The sequence below is a fragment of the Pristis pectinata genome, chromosome 4 (assembly GCF_009764475.1).
Source record: "Pristis pectinata isolate sPriPec2 chromosome 4, sPriPec2.1.pri, whole genome shotgun sequence".
Taxonomy (NCBI): Eukaryota; Metazoa; Chordata; class Chondrichthyes; order Rhinopristiformes; family Pristidae; genus Pristis; species Pristis pectinata.
This window is the reverse complement of record NC_067408.1, coordinates 71,829,679-71,847,750: the sequence shown is the minus strand read 5'-3', so window position 1 is coordinate 71,847,750 and position 18,072 is coordinate 71,829,679.

Here is an 18,072-nt window from a genome sequence, read left to right as displayed (position 1 = left end):
GTGGAATTCAACTCTTTTATCTGAATGGTTATTATCGTGAGCTATGGTTCTGGAGTAACATAGAACAGGGGTGAGAAGATTATTCATGAGCAAGTGGTGCTTGATAGGATTGTTGATCACAATTTCCATAATATTGCTGATGATGGTTAGCGGACCGTTGGGACAATACTTACCTAATTGGATCTGATCTACGTTTTGTGGACAGGACACCCCTGGGGAATTTAGTGCATTGTCAGGTAGACGCCAAAGTCAGAGCTCCACTGGAAGAACTTTGCCAGAGACCTAGGTAGTTCTGGAGCAGATCTCTTCAGCACTGCTACTGGTGTGCTACCTGAACCTACTGCCTTTGCTGTTTCCAGTATTCCCAGCTGCTTCTTGCTGCTGGAGTGAATTGACATGTCTGATGACTAACTTTTGTGATGGTAAGAGCTTTAGGAGGAGTCCAACTGAACTATTCCCTCTTGCCACCAGTCCCCACCCTCCCTTACTATTCTAGTTGCAGATACTTCTCGTGGCATTTCTGTGCTAGACTCCACCAACACTGATGATGGAAATTCTTGGACACTATTCCTTTCTGTAGCTTTTAATTGTTGATCATTATTCATGACTGGATGTGGTGGGACTGCAGAACTTTGATAGTTATGGAATCGCTAACCTCTATATTACCCTGCTTTCACTGTTTAGCACACATTTAGCACAGTGTTGTAAGTTGGCACTTCAGTTTTTTAAATAGTGATTGGGATGCTTTTGGCTTCTACAGTCCTCATCGAACCAGGGTTGGTTTTCTGGAATAATGTTAATGGTAAAGAATGATATTCTGGGCCTTGAGATTACAGATAAATGTGTTTTGAGGTTACAAATGTATGACACATTTCTGCTGTTATGGTTGGCCTACAGCTTCTCACCAATGCCCACTTTTGAGCTGTCAAGATATATTCACAAGCGATCTCGTTCAGCATGCTGGTAGTACCACACAACATGCAACATGATGGAGAGTGATCTTGGTGTGAAAATGGGTGTGTCCTCACAAGGATTGTGTGGTGGATGGTCTTTCCAGTACTGTCATACATTAAGGATGAAATCAAATAGATTGATTCCTATCCACCTGCTACATATTCAGTCTTCAGGGCCACCTCCTCTATGGCAGGCACCAGCATACATCCCTGTCTCCACAAGATTTACTTGGGCTCTATTACTCTATCCTCATGCCAAAACTCTCTTTCTCTCAAGCTCATTCACACAAAAAAATCTTGCATGCAGCCATGAATATTTCACTGCGTGACATAACATCTGTGTCTTACCTTTCTAAGTAAGTTAGAAGGCCAGCTGCCAGGCACTGCTCAAAAATATGCAACATCAGAAAATGATGTCAACAAGCAATATTTAATAAGGCAAAATAACAGAAGTTTCACAGTTGAGCATTCTGTAAAACACACATGCAAATCTTGACCATTTCTCTTCCAAGAACACCAATGTGACGCAACACCTATAGTCCAATGCTTGAAGTCCTTCTCCCTCCCAAACTTTCCTACCGGTGAAAAGCTACCAAATACTTTACTGTTGCTAATTGGAACAATGAGGACTTCCATGCAGTCATTTGTTTGCCACATTTGGTGCTTCGTGAGGTAGGCATAATTTCTGCGGATGGAAATATAATCACATAAGTCTGAGGCACTCTGTGACTCATAGTTCTGTCTCTCTAACTTCTCCTCAGAGAAGTTATGGTTGTCTTCCTGCTGCATCCGCTGTGGCATGGGTGAAGGTCCTGCAGAAAGAAAATGCATGAATTAGAACTGTCAAAGTAAGAAGGCTATTATAATATGATCACTTTTCATTTGCAGCAAACTGCAGGTTCGCTTGAGACTGCATGTTGTATGCAATATACTGTATGAGATTGAGTTCTGTCAGCATGTAGCTGTGAGACCCCCATCACCTATTCATTGACAACCTTGCATTCCAGCGTGCTGTTTATCTCCACTGCACCTGTTGCTTGCAAGATGGCGGCAGTGCCCTGCATTTCTCTCAGGTGTGTTGTGCTCCTTTTCAAGGAGGAAATGAAGGTGACAGAATGGCATGTGTGGAACAGATTGATTGGGTGTTTGTTGCTAATGACTGTGGGACAAGCATGCCAACACATAACGATGAAGATCAGTTGTGGCTGGATAAACAGGGATATAAGTGCAAAGGCAGAGAGGTTTGGCTGAATGTGCAAGATGTTAATTTGGGGGCAGACATAATTGGCAAATTGAGGGAGTTGAAGCAATCCATTTATGAGAATCTGACTGAATGTGCCTTTGCACTCATCTTCCTGGTCTGTTAGGTTCTTGCTGGACATTTCTCTGGCCAACTCGAGCCAGCCTTTCTGCTTCTCCCTCTTCAGCAAGGAATAATAGCCAGAATTTTGCTGAGTGGGGCCCGGTGTTCACACCTACCAGCACACCTGCTCAAACTAGTCGGTTTACACAGTTGGCATAAACCCTCAGATACTTCCAGGTTTAATATTCCAGAATGTTAAAATTTAACTCTTACTTTAAGATTATATCCCATTAAACTGCTGATCCCTGAGTAATCCTGAAATTATCCTAGGCTGCAAGTTGCCTTCAAATGGAAATTATAAAAGAATAGGAAACAACCTGGGCTCTCCCATGTAGTTAATATGAGTAATGTTCTGATGAAAGGTCATTGACCTCAGACATCCTCATTACAGAGAAAGAGGCCATTCAGCCCATTGAGACTATGCCAGTTCTCAGACCATTATCATTTCCCATTCCCCTCACATATTCCCTGTAACCTATTCTCTCTTCAATGGCCGTCAACTCTATGCTGATTCTTCTGCCCATCCACCTACACTAGGGGGAATTTGTAATAGCCAATTAACCTACCGACCAGCAAGTCTTCGGGATGTGAGAGGAAATCAGGAACCCAAATTTAACACAAAATGAAATAGGAAATGCAAAGCATCCAGAGGAAGCCCATGCAGTCACAGGAAGAACATGTAAACCCCTCTCAGACAACACCAGAGGTCACGATAGAGTCTAGGTCTTTGGAGTTGGGAGGCAGCAACACTGCCTGCTGTGCCACCTGAAATGTTAACTCTGCTTCTCTCTCCACAACTGTTGCTTGGCCACAGAGTACTAGCATTTTCTATTTTATTTGTTAAATTTGGGTTCCTAATTTTCAAGTGTCCCTTATTCACTTTCAATCCCAAATCATGTCCCACCCAGCTCCCAATCATCTTCCTTTCCAACTTCCCAGTGTATTACATTAAAGTTGCAAAACTGAAATACCAATAGATATTTAAATCTGCCAGCTCAGGATTTATAGCAGGATCTCTTCTGGACTGTATCACTGGGCGGGCATGTCAATTCAGCCTTGCCACATTGTAAATAACCCCATGGAATTCCTACTTTACATGCAGTTAAGATTAAGATTAATGGACCCATTCTCTCTTTTGCTAACTTGTACATGCTTCTTTTAAGGTGCCAATTAAATTTACTATTCACTAAGTAGTGGAAAGAAGTATTTACATTTCTGAAACACCTTATCATCTTTCTTAGAAACACCTCAAATAGCTCAACGTGCAATGAATTACTTTGAAATGCAATGACTGTTATTGTGCAAATGGCAATTTATTATTACTCTCCAAGTTTTGGAGGCAAGCCAGTGTAAATGCCATGCTTGTGCACTAACTTGCAGTGCTAATGAACATAAATAATAAGTGGCATGAACCTACGTTCCATTGGCAAACATGATGTGCTGAACAATGAAGTAGGCTGAAGCCTCTAGTTCCACACACTTTTGCTATGTGTCAACAACCTGTATTTGCACTGGCACTTTTAAGGCAGAAAAATATCCCAAGGTGCTTCGTAGAAGCATCATCAAACCAAAAGAATTTGGCTTTAAGCCAAAGAATGATCCAAGAGAATGTGTTCAAAAGTGTATGCAAAGACGTCTCAAAGGCAGAGGGACAGACAGGTTTAGGAAGGGATTTCCAGAGTGTGGGGCCCAGATGGCTGAAGGGATTACTTACTCATTATAACATAGAACTAAGCCACTTGGCCCAGGAATCCCACCAGAGTCTCATTCCCTGCCCCTTCTTTACTTCTCTGCAGCCCAGCAACGTATTCTCTTTTACATGCCCATCAATTCCCCTTTGATTCTTTTGCTACTGACCTACACAAAGTGGCACTTTACAGCAGGCAGTTAACCTACCAGCACGTCTGTCTGATGCTGGAGCAAACTGGAGCACCAGTCAGAAACCCACAAACAAAAAAAGGTGCAGGAAGAAAGACGGGATGCGTAATAGGCCAGGATCAGAGGAATAGAGAATTTTGGGAGCTTGCAGGACAGGGAGATATGGTAAACATAGGGAGGTACAAGGAACTAAATGTGAAGATGAAAATTTAAAATGGGGCCAATGGGGAAGAAAAAACTGATAAGCATGAAGAAGGACAAAACTGATGATGTTCTTGAGTTGGTATCTTACGGAATATGTGATAAGGATTTGGTGGTGATGGCATTGAAATAATCAAGGAAAGAGGTGACAAAATAGTTTGAAAATGGATAGGCAGAGGCATAAGCAGAGGTGGGCAACCACACATGGATGGAAGGGTTTCTGAGGGTGGGATTTGGGTTAAGGACTCGGGTTAAGGACTCAACCAGAAGACATTATGATTCATACATAACTGTCCAACAAGCAATGTGATTACACAGAGGCAGTGGGGGAGGGGGTGGTGAAGAGAGGTGGTGCAGAGGTAGAGCTGCGTGTACTATCAGTGTACACCCTGTCAAGGTGCATCACATTGATGAGGAAGGCACCAAAGTAACTGTGCATGATTCACAAAAGGATAGTTTGTTATGCTGAATAATTAGGAAATCTAACAGCAGGTTATTGTTCATTGCAAAAGTCAGAAGTCACGCTTCAGTTACATGGGGCATTGGTAAAAACATAGCTAGAACACTGTACATTATTAAGGACATAAATGCATTGGAAGCAGTTCAGAGAAGGTTTACTAGATTGATAGTTGGAATGGGAAAGATTGTCTTATGAGATGATGTTGGACAAGCTAGGCTTATAACCTCTGAAGTTTAGAAGAGTGAGAGAACTTGGTTGAAACACATACGATGCTGAGATATCTGGACAGGATGTGGAGAGGATGTTTCCTCTTGTAGGGGGATTTAGAACTAAGTGGTTACTCTTTTAAGACAGAGATGGGGTAAATTTTGTTCCCTCAGAAGGCTTGAGACTTTGGCCTTTCTTCCTTGAAGGATAGTGGAAGCCAGGTCTTTGTATATTTTTAAGGCAGAGGAAGATTGACTCTTGACAAGAAAGGGGTTGAAAGGTAACCAGGGGAAGATGAAATTATAGTCAGATCACCAGTGACCTTATTGAATGGTGAAGCACGCTTGAGGGGCCCTGCAGCTTACTTCTGTTCTTAGTTCATATGCAGAATTTCCCCAGTGTCCATCTCTGAAAGTTACAATTAAATATAACATTTGAGAAACAAATGCAGGAACTGCAACACTTATACATTCCTTTCTAGAGCAAAAACACAAAAGTAAAAGCAACTCAACTGTGGCTTACAAAAGAAGATAAGGGTAGTATTAGATTCAGTGAGGAGGTTTATAAAGTTGACACAGAAAGGAGCAGGTCTGAGGATTAAGAACAGTTTAGGATTCAGCAAGTACCAAGGATTTGATTAGGAGAAGAAAAATAAAATATGAAAGTCAACTTGCAAGGAACATAAAAGGAAAAGATTAGTGAAGACAAATGTAAGTGCCACACAGTCAGAAATTGGAGAATTTAAAATGAACAAAGAAATGGCAGAGCAATTAGACAAATACTTTGGTTCAGTCTTTGGGAAAGAGCACATGAATAACTTCCCAAAAGAGCTATGGGAACCAAGAGCGAAGTGAAAACGGGATTAGTATAAAGTATCGGTACTAGATAAAGGAAATTGGTATTAATTAAATAAGACAGGAGAAGTTAATGGGACAGAAAGCTGATACCTCCCCAGAGGCTTGCAATCTGCATCCCAGAGGTAGCCATTAAAATAGTGAATGCATTGGTTACCATTCTCCTAAGTTCTACATATTATTGAATAGTTAATGCAGATTGGAGGTTACCAAATGTCACCCAACTATATAAAAAAGGTAGAAATCAGAAAATCAGAATCAGATTTATTATCACTGACTTATATGATGTGAAATTTGTTGTTTTGCGGCAAACAGTGCAGTGCAAACAGTAGAGAGAGAAAACAGAAATGGAAAGCAGAGAACTTGACACAAGAAGTAGGGAAAATTCTGGAGTCTATTACAAAGGATATAATAACAGGATATTTTCTATCAATAAATTAGACAAGATTAGACGAAGCTAACATGGATTTATGAAAGGGAAATAATGTTTGACTAATCTACAGCAGTTTTTTAAGGATGTAACTCAAAGCGTAGATAAGAGAGAATTAGTGGATGTGCTGTATTTGAATTTTTAGAAGGTCTTTGATAATGTACGACACACCAGGTTAGTGTACAAAATTAAAGCTCATGGGCTTTGGAGCAATACACTGGTATGAACTCAAAATTGGTTGATAGATAGGAGACAAAGAGTAGGAATAAATGTCTTATTCCAAGTGCCAGATAGTGACAAATGGGATGCTGATGAGATCGTGACTTGGTCCCCAGCTATTTGCAATAAGACAAAGTATTATCTAAATGGTAATAGATTGGGAAGTATTGATGCAAAAGGAACCTGACTGTCTTTGTACAGCAATCACTGAAAGGAAACATGTAAGCACAGCAAGCAATCAAGAAGAAAAATGGTATGTTCACTTTATTGTAAGAGATTTGGAGTTATACCTTGCTTCAATTATATAAGACCTTGGTGAGATGATACTTGGAGTTTTGTAGTTTTGGTCTCCTTACCTAAAAAATGGAAGTGCTTACATTTCTGTGTTAAACTGCTGTTGCCCTACTTCCTGGCTATATATTCTTTATCACAGCAATTCATTGCATAAAAAAATTCTAATAATACTCTTTCTCTCTGCATTGGTTCATCCACTAGGAGCTACAGAATGGCAATGGGAAATTAGAGTGCAGCCCTGCGACTTATTGCTGCAAAAATAATTCCCTTCTTGTTGCTGGAAAGAGAACTTTCACCAGGAAGTGCAAAAGTGAAGCACCTGCAGATACTGGAAATCTGAAATAAAAATGAAAATATTCAGCAAGTCAGGAAGCACTTGTGGAGAAAGAAACTGCATCATTGTTTTGGGTTTGTGACCTTCCATTTGAACTAGTCTGTTTCTCTTTCCACAGAAGTTCTCTGATCTACTCAGAACTTCCAGGGTTTTTTTTTGTTTTTGTAGTAAGGAATGTGAGATCAGTTTAAGAGGCCCATTCCTGCTTTAAGTAAATAAGAGAGATTGGGTTGGGGAAAGGCAGGTGTTCAATGCAAAATCCAGCATGGAAATAGAAACTTGGCCTGTTTCTTAACACAATTTGATGGTTAGATTTTCAGTCAAAATACAATGAGGTGCAGGAATTAAAATCATCCTTATTATTGGCACAGTAACAGGACTTATGATGCTCAGCCTTCTGCTGATTTATTTCCTTACTTTATTTACAATGTCTCCTCTCACAACATCAGTAAGTCATTGAATGGAACAAGATGATCAAAAAAAGGGAGAAAGGCTGAAGCGTAACAAAACAATTTATCATATTTTAAATAATGGTAAAATTTAGAACTACATATTTCTTTCTTCACAATTTTAGCTATTTCCTTTGATAAATTCTACTAGGAAAAGTTTTCAAATTACTTTGTCAGAATTGTGTCTGCATTTAATAGCTTTTTTTTATACTAACAGAAACTAAATGCGAGTCATTTACTGTTTTTCATCTGGATGATGTTGGAATACTCAGCCTGCCTCAGTTATCACCAGATCCTACTGTTCCAATGCTTTCCTGGCGGGCATTCCATTTCTTCATTTTGTTAATGTGATTCATCAAAAATTCTGCTGCCTGCATCTAACTTGTATTGTCCTCTGTACCTATTACGCTGACTTCGCAGGGGTCACGTCTCTCCCCATCACTGAAACCCTTTCAGATATCTGGTTTTCACTCCTTTGGCATCTTGAGCATACTCGATTATAATTGCTTCAACTTTGGCAGATGTGCCTTACATTGTTAGGCCTGTTCCCTTCCCAAACCCTTCCACCTCTCTATTTCTTATTCCTCCATTAACTTCCTTACAACTTATCTCTTTGACCAAGTTTTTGAACATCTGTCCAGGTTACTTCTGTGTCAACATTCCTCTGAAGGTACATGGAGTTGCTTCTTTGGCAGTACATCAGAGTCCAGTCCTGCTCTATGGGTGCTGAAGTGCCTAATGAGTTGACAGATTATGGGATCTGTAGACTCTGTCATAGTTGGGATTGTTGGTGCTTGATGAGGCAGGTCGGTAGGTTGTTTCGGATGTTGTATGCTCCTTCCTCTTTCTGTCCATAGCCTCTGTGAGCTACTAGCAATGAAGTGCTCATTACTTTCCTAGATGTTCCCTTCTTTCTTTTGAGTGGCCATGACTCAGGAATTCCCATGAGTGGATGAAAGTGTTAGCTTAGCTTTTTTCAAGGAAACTTTGAGAACATCCTTGAAGTACTTTCTCTGTTTTCATAGAAATTTCCTACCATAATGGAGCTCAGAGTAGAGTGCTTGCTTTGCGAACTTGGTGTCAGTATTAGGCATGCAGATGATGCTATCTGCCTGACAAAGCTATTTGGACCTGATCAGAGCCCTGATCTGGCCTGGGAGAGAATGCTGATGTTGGTTTGCTTATCATACTAAAGGATTCATAGAAATAGAGTCAAAGATTCACACAGCATGAAAACAGGCCCTTTGTCTCACTCCATCCATGCCAACCATCAAACAGCCATGTACACGAATCCCTCCCACCAACCACAGCCCCCATTCTCCTGCCAATTAGCCTACCAACCAGAACACTTCTGGCATGTGGGAGGAAACTGGAACATGCAGTCACAATGAGAACTTGCAAACTCAACACAAACAATGCCCAACGTCAGTATTGAATGCAGGTCTCTTGAGCTGTGAGGCAACAGTGCTAACTGCTACAGCACTATGCTCATTTATAGTATTCTATAGAGATAGCACTAGTGGTACTTCTTCAGTGCTGTGAGATGACTACTGTAGATAATCCATTTCTTTGAAGTATATAGGAGTGTAGGGATTCTGTTGTTCAGTAATTGATGAGCTTGGTGTCAGATGTGAGATCTTGGTCTTGATCTATCTCCATGGTAGCTGAAAGCTGTGCGAGTACACTGGAATTAGTGATGATTTTTTACATTGACATCTGCATTCTCTCAGAAGTAATTCCAATACTAATGAAATTAATTTAAACATTATCTCCAAGGGGAACCTCAAACTTAGGATAAAGGAACCATTGTTGACTTCTAAACTTGTCCCAAAATCCTCCTCTGAATTTTGACAGATCAGCTCCACCTTTGGAGTATTGTGGTGTAGTGGTATTCAGGAACAACACAATCTATGGATTCCCCTAAATTTATATACCATCCTGACTTGGAAATGCACTGCTATTCCTTCATTATAAATAGGTCTAATCCCTGGAAACCTCAATGCAACACCATGTGGTGAAGATGCAGAAGTACCTTCATCACATGGATTCAATGGTTCACAAAGCGAGCTCACTGTCACCTCCTCAAGGGCATGAAAGGATGGATGATAAATGTTCACCTTGTCACTTGGGCCCACATCCTATAAATGAATAAAAATAGTGCAAATAGGAACAATTACTAAGTGGCAGTGATAATTTCTTAAAAATTACCAAGGTTTTTGGTGCTGAAATGTATTTATTGAATTATTTTAGTTACCATGTTGCCATGTAAGTAAAAGACTGTCAGATCTGATTACCACAATCTTCTTTCAAAGTAGATGACATCACTTTTGTTTGTAAGTTTACAAATTCAAAAAAAACGTTTTAAATCTGATATCCACTCCAAGGCAACACTGTTAAATAGATAATGACTTGGATGATGATTAATGTCACTCTGATAAGAAAAATAGCCATGGGCAATGCTCATCATGGGAATAAATCTGCAGTGCTTGCTTACAATAATGTTAAACATTGCTAATAGGTAAATCTATTGTGACAGCAAAGCCTTACCTGGAAAATATGCATTCCTCAACCAATATCACTAAAACAGATTATCCAGCATCTTTTTCCCCCTCAATATTGTTTGTGACACTTTGCCAAGAACAAATCTGCTGCCATGTTTTTCTTTATTACAACACTGACAACAATTCAAAAGTACTTCATTACCTGTAAAGTGCTTTAGGACATCCTGAAGTCATAGACGACACTTTAAAAATGGAAGTCATTATGTTTTCACTGTTCCAAAGTGGATGAATTATATAAGCTGGGATAGTTCTCATTAAATCAGAAAAAGTTAAGGAGAAGGTTTAATAGGATTGCTCAAAATATAAAGGCCTTGATAGAGTAAATAAGAAAGAACTGTTTCCAGTGACAGAAGGGTCGGTGATCAGGTGATACAGGTTTAAGGTAAGTGGCAAAGCAAAATCAGACAGAGACGGGAGCTTTTTTATGAAGGGAGTAATTCTGTTCTGGAATGCACTGCCTGAAAGGGTGATAACAACAGTTTCAATATTAGATATTGATAGGAAATTGGATGAATATTGAAAGGATGAAGATTTGTAGGACTATGGGAAGTGGAACTAATTGGTTTGCTCTTTCAAACAGCTGGCCTACGTGGCCATCTTTTGTGTTATTTCAATCTATGATTCCATGAGGTAAAAATTATGTGCCCAATGGAAAAATGTTTGATAGTGCTTGTGACTCCCTTAGATTTGGAGGCTCTTGGGAGCACAGCAGTCATGCCAATTGGTACTCACTTTGATGTTGCTGGTGAGATATTTAAATGTCTGTTTTCCCTTCAGAAACCATGTGGTCCTCTACTTGAAAGCCAGACTTTAGCAGGAGAAGAAACCATCTGAACATAAATTAAATGGACCACTTTAACCTGAGCGGCAGCCAAGTAGTCCCCATGAAGATGACCCTGTGACAGGCCACGTGCTTCAGGTAAGGCTTTCTATGTCAAAGTCAAAGTCGAGTTTATTGTCATATGCACAAGTATATGTATGCACAGGTGCAATGAAAAACTTACTTGCAGCAACATCACAGGCACATAGCATCATATAAGCAGCATTCACAAGAAAAACATAAATTATACACAACCTTTACAAGAAAGAACACAATTAGATCACAAAAAAACTCCATTTTAGTGCAAAGTGATCAAAGTGATTAGGGTTTTACCAATTAGTTTAAGAACCAAATGGTTGAAAGGAAGTAGCTTTTCTTGAACCTGGTGGTGTGGGACTTCAGGCTTCTGCACCTCCTGCCCGAGGGTAGCTCCAAAAAGATGATGGGATCTTTGATGATAGCTGTTGCCTTCTTGAGGCAGCACTTCATGTAGATAGTACCAGTGGTGGGGAGGGATGTGCCTGTTATGTATTGAGCAGAGTCCACTACTCTCTGAAGCTTTTTCCATTCCTGTGCATTCGAATTGCCGTACCAGAACAGTGCATCTGTAGAAGTTTGTTAGTGTGTTCAGTCACACGCTGAACCTCCTTAACCTCCGAAGAAAGTAAACACACTGGCCCACTTTCCTCATGATGGCATCTATGTGCTGGGCCCAGGACAGGTCATCTGATATGTTAATGCCAAGAATTTAAAGCTGCTGACTCTCTCCACCACCGATCCCTCACTGTAGACTGGCGCATGTTCGCCCTCCTTCCCCTTTCCTGAAGTCAACAATCAGCTCTTTTGTTTTGCTGACATTGAGTGAGAGGTTGTGGTTGCAGCAACCTCCACTCAACTAGGTGTCCTATCTTGCTTCTGTAAGCTGACCTGTGATTTGTCCAACACATTGGCGAATTTGAAGATGGCAATGGAGCTGTGCTTAGTCACACACTGGTTGGTAATGTGGTGGTAGTGTGGCGGGGGGTGATGTGAGTGATAGTTGTGGGCTCTACCCTTCTGACCATTGATCAGGGTGCCTATTTCCAATGGCTTGGTGTCATTATCATTCAGTGGTGATGTGTGATGCCTCTAATCATTCCAACCTGTCATTTCAAGCAAGAGCTGACCCAAATCTCCCCGTAGTTAAAATGTTTGAGAATCGCGGCTTCAAGAGGTTGAAGATTGTGCTTTAAGATGTGCTCTTCTTCACTTTGGAAAAAACACAGTTACTGCATATAATCTTGCAGAGGCCTGATATTTAGCATGCTTATGCACACAGCGCCTTGGATATCATGCGCATGGAAGAATCACTCCCTCAAGAAAGGAATTAGCAATGTTGCTACGCACAGTGCCATTATAGTACAGGTTCTTCTCCGTGGATTGTTACCTTGTCATGGTGGAGAAGCTTGTGTGGTCCTGAGATCCTGAGAGCGATGCCATCTGGAGCTATGCTCCTGGTAGGGTCACCCATGGCGGTAAGGTTGATGGTGAGGTCCCTGACAAAGAACAATCCAACCAAGACCTCAATGGTGGAACAGGCAGACGAAGTTATTTCAAACTCAACGGCTGTGAAGGCGGATGAAGGCTGCAACAAATCCATCAGCTCCAATCATCGTGGTTTCCATGCCATTGGAATCAGTTGGTTGATTTGTGAAGTATCGTGTGCTTTTTGCAGTGCAACATCAAGTACACGTTAAACAAAAACATGCACGGGTGTCTTCGCTCTGTGGGCTACTTCTGATCAACGGAACAAAGACCATCATCCTCGACCTCAAGGGATAGTCACGACGACGAGTACAGGTTATCTGCACTTGTGTCCTTTTTCTCATCTTTCCTTTCATTTAATCCTTGCCTCAAAGTGATGTTGCTACTCTGCTAATTTGTATTAAAACAGAGCATTTTCTGTTTGTTTTCCTCTATTACGTGGTTCCACAAAATGCAAGTTCTTGCAAGTCCTCATTTAGTCATCTAATTTACTTTCAGGGTATTGCAGTAAAGACCAATGACCCAGATCTTACTGCAGCAAGGGCATCCAATAATGATTGTTGTTGGTTACATTTGGTCTTACATATTTAAGTTTTCAGTTTCTTTGCTTGGTATGTGTGAGCTGAGGAAAACCATGCATCAGGGACCTGAGTGAACAGGGAAAGCAAGTGCGTGTCTCCTCAACCAGACAGAAAGATTCTGAAAGTAGAAATGCGGGGACTTAAAAGGGAATGCAAATTAGAGTGGAAATACAGAAAGAGAAACAAAGGTAGATAAATAAAGAGAGAAACCAGAGAGAGGGAAAAATGGCAAGATTAAAAATATATTTTGGAGCAATCTTCCACCTTGATGCCCGATTCCTCACGGAAGTCCCAGTTTCCACTGCTGTTGTCAGTTTAAGCCAGTGGTGGCATTTTCTGCCCTGCTACAGCCAGCTGCCTGCTGCCCCTGTGCTGTTCCAGTTGACTCATTGAGTCCATAGCGTAGCATAAATTTCTGCAGAACTCCCAGAGCTCAGGCTAGGAGATCATCTGGCTGAGGCTATTCGAATAAACTGGACACAAACAAAGCAGTACCTATTCAAGTGATTAGAGAAATTGGCTGCCAGGAGAAAAGTTGTTATCACTTACTTAACTGTGGAAAAAAAAGGATGGATACACTTGTAATTCTTAGTGTCAAAGAAATTGATTAGCTATATTAAATATGTTACATTGATAAAAGCATTCTCAGACTGAAATAGACAAGGCTTAACTATCTGTAATGGATTTAAATTGTAACCAACAGATATGTACAACAACTTCATTCGAATCAATGCATTTCATTGATGGCAGATTGGAAGATGCTGTTTTTACAAAACCACTGGTAGCATGGAGCTACTAAGAAAACAGCTTTCTGTACATCCATCAATTAACCACCTATTCATCCCTTTCTTGACAATGTTTAATCATTTCTGAATGGATCATGCCTATTTACCATTAACAGTTAAATAACTATTATTTTTATAGTAAACTCTGACCCAATAATTTTAATGAACAGGAAAATAACATCTGCCTGAAACAAGTCTCTCCCTTTCCATTGGACAAACCCAGTCACCACTTTTCTTACCACATCCCTTAATCTCATCTTTCTAATTATCTCTATCTGATCTCACAGTAATATATATAAATGATTTGGATGAAGATGTAAGTGGGCTGATTAGTAAATTTGCAGGTGACACGAAAATTGGTGGAGTTCTGGATAGTGAGGAAGGTTGTCAGAGGATTCAGCAGGATATCGAGTAGTTGGAAAAGTGGGCAGAGAAATGGCAGATGGAGTTTAATCCACACAAGTGTGACAAGTTGCACTTTGGGAAAGTAAACTATAAATAGCAGGACCCTTAGAAGCATTGATGTATGGAGGGATCTTGGGGTGCAAGTCCACAGATCCCTGAAGTAGATAGGGTGGTAAAGAAGGCGTATGGCATACATTGGTCGGGGCGTTGAGTATAAAAGTCAAAAGGTAATGTTGCAGCTGTATAATAAAACTTTGGTCAGGCTGTATTTGGAGTGTAGTGTGCAGTCTGGTCACCACAGTACAGGAAGGATGTGAAGGCTTTGGAGTGGGTGCAGAAGTTGTTCACCATATGATGCCTGGATTAGAGAGTATTGGATATAAGGAGAGATTGGACGAACTTGGATTGTTTTCTCTGGAGCATAGGAGGCTGAGGGGCAACCTATCCTATTGGGATTAGACTAATTCCCAGTCCTTGCCTCATTCTCTTACAGGTCATGGGATATCAAATGACTATCCAAGTACTTTTCAAATGTAATGAAGATATTTGCCCAACTTACCTTCACGGGGTGAGTTCTAGACCCACACCACACCACACGGAGAACAATAAACTTGTCTAATTCCCCTCTCATCCTACCAATTACCTTAAATCCACGCTCCCTGGTTATTGACCTGTCTGTAGTTCTTATCCCCTGATTTGTCTGAGGTCAGGTGATATTGTTAGAAAAGAATGAAATTGGGACAATAATGAGAAAGGATATTGGCTCAGAAAATCAAGAAGTAGAATCAATCTGGTGGAGCTAATGAGCATCAAGGGACAGAAATTGCTGGTGGGTTATATCCATAGGTCTCCAAACAGTAGTGGTAATGTAGGTGAAAAAAAATCAAATAGGACATTAGCGATGGATTAATCTACACGTGGACTGGTCAAACAAAATTAGCAATAATGTTGTGGAGGATGAATTCTTGGAGTGTGTACGAGATGATTGTTTAGACCAATACATTGAGGAGACAACTGGGGAATAAGTTCTCCTAGACTGGGTACTGTGCAAGAGAAGGGGGTTGGTTAATAATCTTATTGTGTGGGGTCTTTTAGAGAAGAGTGACCATAACATTGTTGTAAGCAAAGCATCAGTCTTACCCATCCATTCTCAGATCAGGAAGAAATGTTCTTATTTTGATCTGTGTTATGCCTGCAGGAGGGATATTGTCCATTACTAGGTGCAAGCCACACACTTTCTCTAATTGCACAAAGCAAGGCATTCTTATACACATTTACAGTATCTTCATCCAATGCACAAACACACTGTTGGCATTGAGCCAATCAGGTGCAAGTGAGTTATTGTTTTATTTCAAACTTATTGATTGCATAGTGGTCTCATGACCATTGCCCTGATTATCTTGGTTTTACCCTTGGAGAACCCCTGGACTGTCTCCAGACTCTGGGAACCACCGTGGAACTCCCCCTGTTATCTCCATGTATGTTGATGCAGTGGCTGTCCTTCATGGAATGGTGACAATGTTTTTAATCATGACAGGACTAATGCATTGTTTTATCTGTTTGCTCCTTTTCCCATGCTATTGTAGCTACCCGACTCAGGCTGAACTTATGTGTGAGTTTTATAATGCTCCCCTCAAGGGTCACTATTCCACCCTGTCAGTTAGACGGATGGTGGTCTTATAACTTAGGTGTTCCTTTGCTGCAACTGAGACAGCCCTGGTTGCCACTGGCATAGTCAAGTGCAGCACACTCCTGCAGAGCAGATATTATTTGCTAAGTGCAGTACTCCTTATCTTCTACCAATGAGTCCTGTCACCTCAAAACTAGCAGAATTGCCATCACAGCAAGCTACTTAAAAATATAAGGTCTATCATTCCTAACTAGCTGGAGATGGCAGGTATATAATTCTACTCTGTCTTCCATAATTATGGACTATTTTTTGTGCTAAGGAAGTTAACCATAAGCTTTTAAATGAGAGAGAAAAGGAATAGTCAATATTCTAGATTAGAAGTTGTGTTAATATTGTCCAGCAAGCTTCACTGATAAGTACAATGGAATACAGCACCACCTTCTCAGAAGCCATTAGGGATGGGGAATAACTGCTGGCCTTGCAAGGATGACCACAATCCATAAATATATTTTTTAAAAATTGCATTTAGAAGCTGACATAAAATATACATTTCTTCTTCAGTCCATTGTTTAATTACCCAACTGATCAAACACTTTACTGATGGAAGACGATCGAATAAATCATGCAACTGCTTGCCGAGTACTTAATTAATATGTTCAAGTGATTGATGGTAATGGATATGCAGAAGCCGTTTTAACTACTGCCTCCTCTGTAACTACATGCTCATTTGTTCTTCAAAAGCCCATAGCTAACATGCATTATTTTGTTTCTTTTAGTATCTATTGCAAGTCCTTGAACAAGGCATGAAATCAGTTAGAAATATGTGATTTGTTTGTTTGCAGCTCTTATTGAATGGCAACAGTGCAGAAGGCGGCCATTCGGTGCAGCGCAACTAATCCTATTCCCGCTAACCTTCCCTGTGGCCTTGCAATTTTTATTTTCATTTAAGTACTTATTCAATTCCCTTCTGAAAGCCATGTTTGAATCTGCTCTGAAGCAATCTATTCCAAACGTTAACCACTTGCTGCATGAAACTGTCTTTACACATTGTTCTTTTGCCATTCATTTCAAATCTTTGTCCTCTGGTTCTTCTTATATAAATGGGGATATTTTCTCACAATCCCCTCTTTATTTTGAACACTTCTATCATATTCTCTATCTATGGACAACAATTCTAACTTCCCTAAACTTTTCCCGTAACGTGCTTTCTGTTCCTGCAATGCATTCTCCAGACTTCACATTCTTCCGAAGTGTGATGTCCAGAATTTGGCAGTAGCTGAACCAGAATCTTTTTCCATAAAGATTCATCATAAATTGTTTGTGTGTGTTGTGCCCCACTCAAGGTCCCAAATGTTTAATTGCTTTCTCAGCCTGGACTGTCACCCTCAAGGATTTATGCACAGATATACCAAGGTCTTTGTATTCTTGTATTCCCTTCAAAATAAACCGTTTAAATTATGTTGCTTCCGCTGCTCTTCTTTCGTACTTTTTTGCATTAAATTTCTTTTGCCTCTTGCTTGCCCATTCATTCAGTCTGCCAATGTCGCCTTGAATCCTAACACTATTCTCCCAATTGTTCACTATGCTTGCAAGTTTTCTGTTATCTGTAAAAAATAAAATTGTCCTTGTTCACCAAAGTTCATTAATAAATATCAGGAAAAGCAGTGGTCCCAGCATTGACCCCTTGGGAATACCGCCCTCTGCCTCTCTCCAGTGCGATAAACAACTGTTCATCATGACTGTCTGTCTTCTGTTTCCTAAATCAATTTATCATCCACGTTGGCATTGTTCTTTTGATCCTGTGGACTCAATCTGCACTGATATGTGTATTTTTGGCACTTTATCAAGCACCTTCTAGAAGTCCACATCGCTACATTAGCTGATTTGTTCATACCGACTCTTCCTGTTACCTCATCAAAAACGTCAGTCACATTAATCCAACATGATTTTCCTTTTACAAACCAGAGCTGGCTTCCATTATTTAATCCAAATGTGCATAGAATATACATGTCCTCTTGGATTTTCATTTCTAAAGCCTAGTCAATAGGTTTTTCCCTTATTTCCTTTATTTTTGACAAGGACGCAACACTTCTCCAGTCCTCTGGAATCACCCAGTGCACCTGC